The sequence below is a fragment of the Punica granatum genome, chromosome 6 (assembly GCF_007655135.1).
Source record: "Punica granatum isolate Tunisia-2019 chromosome 6, ASM765513v2, whole genome shotgun sequence".
Taxonomy (NCBI): Eukaryota; Viridiplantae; Streptophyta; class Magnoliopsida; order Myrtales; family Lythraceae; genus Punica; species Punica granatum.
This window is the reverse complement of record NC_045132.1, coordinates 18402071-18409565: the sequence shown is the minus strand read 5'-3', so window position 1 is coordinate 18409565 and position 7495 is coordinate 18402071.

Below are 7495 nucleotides of genomic sequence, written 5' to 3'. Positions count from 1 at the left end.
CTCATCAAATCCCTAAAATTGAAATAAAATTCAATCTCATTGACTTTCCTCCCCACGACCTCGGTCAAGCTTATACTTTAATATTTTCAACAACGGATCTTTTTTACGACGCTTAGTCACTCCTAGGATAAATCGATCGTTTGTGTCATTTCCAAACCAATCCAGAGCCTATCATTTAAACCTGGAAAAAAATATATGATTTTCAAAATTAAAAAAATTAAAATCAAAACAAATTAGTTAAGGTGAATTCATTTTGGGGAAATGGGTCTCCCCTAATGATGAACTGGTTGTTGTCACTCCAAGAATGGGTTTGACAGCTTCGATTAGCGAGAGAGAGGAGCTTGGGAGTCAAATAGTTTGATCCCCACGAGATGCTGGAGTTCCTGTAGAAGAAGAACACAGCCCCGAAATGACTTCATCTTCTATCAGAAGTATTAGAAATTAAACAAATTTGAGAGGGATGCGGGCTCCCACGCAGTAAACGAACTAGGAGCCGCTGCTTCCTCGATAAAACGAGTCGCTCACTGATAGTCAAACACATAGTGGGGTCGGTTTGGTTTAGAAATAATACGAACTAGGATATGATTTAGTATCATCGAAAAAATGCCTGGTAGAAAAGATAAAAATTAAAAGTGCAGGTAGGGACGAAGATCGTGCAAGTCGCCTGCCACTGGCAACATCTGCATATACTTGAACATTCCCATCTGACATTCACGCCGGGGCAACCTCGGTCACTTACTCCCTGGGGCACAATTTTGTAGATAATAGGGGGAAATCATTTATAAAGTTTGCAAGGGAGAAAAGACACTTGATTCAACTTCCAAATGCGCAAGACAAACTCCGAAACCCGAATCTGACCAATGAGGCCGGGGTAAGAATGCATCAAGTCTTCGCGAGGTAGAGCGCATCAAAGCAACTTCGTCAACAAAGTTGAGGAAATTCATACCAATTTAAGGGGTACACAGATCCCCATCCTCCAAATCGAAAAAAAGAAAGAAAATAAAAAGCCTGAGGGTCACCAAACACCCTCGAAGTGTCGATCCAAAAGTCGAAAAAAAAAACAACAAAACAACACGAAGGAGGCAACAAACGCGGCTCCTCGATGGAGACAAAGTGCAGAACAATGTCGACTCGGAAGTCAAATCCTCCAAACCCATCACCCTTGCAAACTCGAGAGACAAAAAAATCGAGCCCCCTAAGGTTGAAAACTCCCCTTGGGGCGACCTAGGCAAAAGCCAAGGTAAAAGAGAGGCACGTCCAAAAATCCTGAGATTGGCGGTCGTGGCAAAAGGTGAGCTCATCCCCTTTAGGTTTAAGGGTACGACCGAATCCCGAGGTGGGCGACTGTAGCAAAAGGAGAACAAAATGAGAAAAAGATAAACTGAATTCACTCCTAGGCCCGTGCAGACTATGGATCCCTATGAGAAGTGGCCAAGTTGTCTACTCCAACACAGTTCCCGATTAGCTCTCTTATAAACGACAACTGTCCAAGGCGGATTCTTCCACATGCACAATCGGCAACCGAGCACACCATCCAAGCTGTTCGGCACAGCTCACAAAACAGAAAGACGAAAAGGGGAGGGTACATCTCGCTGTAAGCATGAACCGGACTATCATTTTAGCTTGGGGCAACGTGCTTCCCTAGCTTTCATCTTTCTCTTAGTCCATTTCATAACTCCAAATGAGACACAGCCACCCTACAAATCGGCTACCACAGTGCCCAAAATCCTAGACATTCATCTCCGGGAGTGTAATCATAACACTCTGGAAAATAACTAAACCGAACTCTGACCAAATCTAAATAGAAATCCTCATGCGGATTACAAGCACAGCCACCCTACGGCAACCTATCGAGAAGGGTACAAAGTCGACTAGCGCATTGAACAACAGATAGAACTGCTAGGGCATCATCGAGAATGTCTCAATATGCCTATGCATAGCCAAGAGGACCCCCCAAAGGCCTCAGCGAGGCCTTCAAAAAGGGGACCCACCTGCACTTTCAAACAAAACTCTTCACGAATCGCTCAGGTGACCCGAGAATGAGGAGCCCCGAGTCATGATGACGCCCCATTTTGTAGCTTTCTTGTGATTAGACGTTATTAGTAATTCACCCCCACTTACTAATGATGCTAGGATTACAGGGACCAAGTCTCAAGAACTATGGCAAACTTTGATTCCCGATCCTACGGGATACATAGGCGCTCATCTTTAGAGCTCGAGTCACTCATCACATGGTGCCGGCCTTTGGCGAACCAAGACTGCCCCGGCGGCGAGACCTGCCTACAGCAAATCACATAACCGCCCCAGTGGCGAGGCTGGCGTCTAGCAGATCAAAAACACCACCACCCAAGGGGCAAGGCCGGTCATAGGCGAAGCAACATCATCCCAGTAGCGACGCCGGCCTCCGACAAATCAACACTCTTGACACAACATCTCCCCGGCACACTCAATACCACCGCCACCCACACGACCAACGGTAAGTCGTGCCTACCTTTGCAAGTGAACTACATGCGGTTCTCCCTCCCCTTGCTACAAGGAGGGTGGTAGCCCGAGAGCTGGATCAATTTGATTACATCGTCATCCTACGACTACAGTCAGAAGCGACCGGGGCATCCCCAATGAACACAATGATCGGGGCATCCCATATGAACACAATTACCAGGGGCATTACCGCTAAGCACAATGACAATTGGTCTCTAGCAAACACAACTATGATCCCAGGAGCCATTCCCCAAACCCAATCCAGCCAAGCTCACCTCTTCTTCCACCTAGCTTGGATTCCAAGAATTTTCTATGCCTTGCGTGATTCTCCAACACACTTGTGCTCCCTATGCATCCGTGATCATCCCGATTTACTTTTCAGCGAGCGCTTCCTGTGCATTCGGGATCATCCCAGTCTACTTTCCCGCTAGCGCTTCTTGTGCAACCAAGATCATCCCGATTTCCTTTTCTGCAAGTATTTCCTGTGCGCCTAGGATTATCCTGATTTCCTTTCCTGTGCGCCTGGGATCATCTTGGTTTCCTGTTTTGCAAGTACTACCTATCTGTCCGGGTTCATCCCGATTTACTTTTCAACAAGTGCTTCTTGTGTGCCCAGGATCATCCCGGTCTACTTTTCTGCACGTGCTTTCTGCGCACTCGGGATCATCCCGGTTCAATTTCCAGTTTACCCTTCCTGTACACTCTTTTCAATCAGACACTTTACTCTTTAACCAACACTTCCTGCACACAATGGGATCACCCCCTCTTTACTTTTTCGATAGTGCGCTTCCTATTCACTCGAGATCATCTTAACATTATCCTTACATTAGACGATTCTTTGAACAGTTAGGATCATTATCCCGACTGTTTCCTTTCAATTTGCGTCCCGCACGAGTTTAAATTCTCATCTCCTGCACTTCTCTTTTCTCCGAGCACAACCCATTTCTCTTTATTACTTTTGCTTGGTGTTGGGAGATGCTTCAAGTAAGTAGAGATAGGCTCGCATTTTCGCATGGCCCCCACTCGACATTATCCAAACACGAGTAGAAGGGACGGCCAGTGGAGGTATCGTGGAGGTTGCCGAGGCCAAATCGGAGTTCTTCTCAAAGTCTTTGCCTGCATCCTCTACTCGAACACACAGCCAAAGAGGAGCATATTGTCAGCACCTCGTTTTGGTCCACGGCTCCAGGGGAGGACAAAATCGTCATTTCATCTCCTATCGGAGGGAAGTATGTTGATTAATTGCCCAAGCATTCATGGTTTTTAAACTCAGTCTCTATTGATACAATTTGAAATTCTCATAGAGTCGATTATTTCTCGAATTTTGCGATTTCAAAATTCTCATTTTGAAAACACTGACAGATTCCGAAAAATCAATTTTCCTACCCTAAACACGCCTGTAAGAATTAAAAAAAAAAGTTCAGAAAGGGCTGGTCCCTTTGACCGGCCCCTCCTTTTTCTTTCTTTTCATGTTTTCTCTTCCTCTGTAACGGGATCTGTGCGCACCTGAATTTCATCTCGTTGGGGTACGCATGTGCACGAGCCGATCACGCGGCTTGGGAGTGTCCACCTTCACGGGGATGCGTGACGGATACGCATGAGAAGGAGTCGCCATTACCTATTTACGACCCGAAAGTCGAGGGCTGGTGAGTTACCCGGGTCTAGGGGTATGTAATACACCTAGTTTGTTAATGCATATGGTCATGTGGAACCGGAGATTCCGAATTCGGGAGTTCTATTACGTGCGGGCCTATATCCCACATGCCCTTTCGGTACTCTGTTTGTCTAGGGCTTGCCAGTTTTACTTATTTACCGCGTGAATTAGGTTGCACACTCCTTGCCCGTTTTGACACTATAAATTCAATGAAACGCTCAGGCCTTTTCTGCTTTATCGACCGGGATCTTTACATTCACGGAACGAAAATGCAGAAATATAACCTTACATGCTCTCGAATTGAAATACAGACGTGATACAGTACTTGGACCCGATCGATTTGCATCAAGCCACATATTTCACTCATACTCACCGTGAGTTTGCTGAATAAACGAAAAGCAAATTAATACGCGCTCCGTGTATGGGCGTTGAACCCGTGATCGATGATTTGGGGTGTTGGACCCTGTGCAAGGCGTGTTCTTATAGGCTCGGGCTCGAGTCGCGATCAAACAGCAAGCAATAGACAAAAACAGACAAAAAATAGAAAAAAACAAAGGAAACAAATAAAAACTGATAAATACAGAAAATGACAGACAAAGCATGTGATTGCAGACAAGTGGTGTTTTTAGGCCAGATTTATGTGTTTTAACCAATTATGAACCAGGGTTTCTTGGCAAACAGTTTCCTAGCCTAAACAGAACGATGAAAGTGTGCAGTGTTAGCCCGACTATATGCGTGAGTTTGTTTTAAATTGTTCTGCATGATGACAATTCGGGCTATTACAGGTTATGTCAAGAACATGTTTTACCTAAAAACCTAAAATCTATCCCTTTTTGCCTAATTTCCCATGTTTGTTTTATGCCAAGTACACGATTAATCGCTTTCTGTATTTTCATGACAAAATAACCCGTTCTACGCACAAACTCAAGGAAACGAAGGCACGGAATGCCACGAATGCATCACGGCTTGTAACTTTTCACGAGACATCCTCGGTCATGCCTTTGGCCCGATTCCTCAAGTGCCTGAATCTATGCTAGGATAACAAAAACACTGTAACTGGGCGGAACAGGCGATACAAATGAACTTGCGCCTGCACAGGCTACCCAATGGCTCCCAATATGTAGTGTTTTTGTTCTGCTAACCCTAGGGGTGTCGCTAAGTTAAAAAATGATGTCTCTGCCCTTATTTTTGAAGAAATTTTTGGAAAGTGGCGAGATTGCATGATGTGGACCACCTCGGCCTATAATCGGTGTCAACCAATCCCATGGATCCTGCAGGGTTATGGTTGAACCCCGTAAGAGCTAAAAGAACGATCGGTCTGCCCGAGAGTGGTCCAAAGAAAACTCCTGCATTCCGACTCAAGCAGTCTAGGTTTAGGCACGATCTTTAGTCAGAATACACGTGTTTTCCCCGGATGCTTTACATCAAACTATGTGTCTCTCTGTTTTGCAAAATTTGGATTTTAGAAAAGGGCAACGATACCCGTTCGTAATTCATCGACGCATTTATTGGTTATTATGTTGATTATGCACTTTTGCTTGATGTTAGTGATGTGTTTAGCTAAGTTACACGTCCTGTTTCCCGTGTATGCAATTCTTTTACTGGTTATGGACTTGTGCCTTTCATGCACGGGTGTACGGATCGATTTGCTTGAATTAACTTGTCCTATTTTTTGGCAAATTTCGGATATGTAACCGCAAGCAACTCGAGAATCGACTTCATACCAAAGAAAAGAGACCGCTCTTAACTTAATTAAATCAAGGAAGGTCACAGCCCCTTAAAAGGTATGCTCGCAGGATTTCTTGGTTACTTTGAGTTGGGAATGGTCTCTTTATCCCGGTTTTAATCATTTTTCTTTGTGCTTTGCGTGCCATATAAGATAACAACTCGTAATAGCAAATCAAATAAAGCATAAAAGCATGGAAACGGGCTAAGATCAAAGCAAAGGAGTCCGATCTAGACTTAAGGAAATCAAGAAAGTCCCAGCCCCTTAAAAGGTATGCCAGCGGGATCTCTCGGTTTTCTTGAGTTGGGATGCTCTCCTCGATCCCGAGCCTAACCTTTTCTCATCATGCACGACATATTACACGCATTCATCCATGCACGTACATCACTACAAGTTGAAATAACCGAAATAAAACACGATGAACGGGACCGTGTGATAAATCGACAGAAAACCCGCCTTATTACCCCCACAAACTTTAAGGTTTGTTTGACATCTCCTTCCTCTGAGAGGACCCCTAGGGAGTGTATGAGGATTTGCTTGAGTTAAATCTCCAAGAAGTTATTCAGTTTAAGAGTTGGTCCGGGTCACAATCTTGGCTGCCATCCAAAACGGTTTATCGATCTGATTCTGGACAGGTCCGGTTCGGGCAGTAGGAAGCCTCAAATGACAAAACTAACACCAACAATGGACTCGGCAGGTCGAAAAAATGTGGGATATGTGTTTAGTTCAAGGTTCGGGTTAAGTCAAGTCGGTGGTCGCCGGAAAACAGTTTTGGTGTGGAACGGTTTGTTTTCCGGCAATTTCTTGGGGATTTCGGTGGTTTATTTGGGCTGAACGACCAGGGATGTTTGAGAGGTTCTCTTGGGGTAATTTTTGTGTGGAATGCTGAAGAGAAAGCTTGTGAAGAAGTGGTCTTGCACTTGGGCTTATATAGAGGTGCTTAAGGGACCATTTTGCAAAATTAAGTGCAATTAGGGCAAATTGTGGTGGCTAGCCGAATTTTTGAGCCAATTAGTGATGAGGATTAGTCAAATTAGGTGGCTTGCAAGTTGGCTTGAGTTGACTTTGGTTAGCTTGAAGAAGAAGAAACAAAATCCAATTTGATTTGAAATTCGGCTAAAGGATTGTGGCTGCCGAGCTGATTTGGTGGGTCCTACATGTTTTACGTCACCTAGGGCAGCTAAGGTGGGTCCCAAAAAGTTTGAGGTTGAGTTGGCGAAGTTCTGGTTCTGGTTTGACACGAATTCGAGTCCCGTAGTTCAAGTTATTGCGAAATCGGTAATGCTCGTGAAAAACCGAATCAAATGAGCCCAATTTTGACATTGATGGACACTTGGAAGTGCTCGAATGGCTTTGAGTCTTGTGTGACTTCGGGAAGAAAATCCGGAATGCTCGTGCCCCAGGTATTCGTGCATTGAATGCTCGTAGCTCAAGTAAACGTCGCTTGATCAATGTGCGCAAAAAATCGGCTTTAATGAGCCCAAGAATGCTGCATTTGCCCACGGGGATATTCGGTTGATTTTGAGACTTGAGGGCTTATTTTGCTTGCCTTGAGCAAACAGAATCAAATTGGTCGTTTATGTCTGTATATTCCGTATCTACGCTCCGTGCCGGTCGTTTTGACATATTTTGTC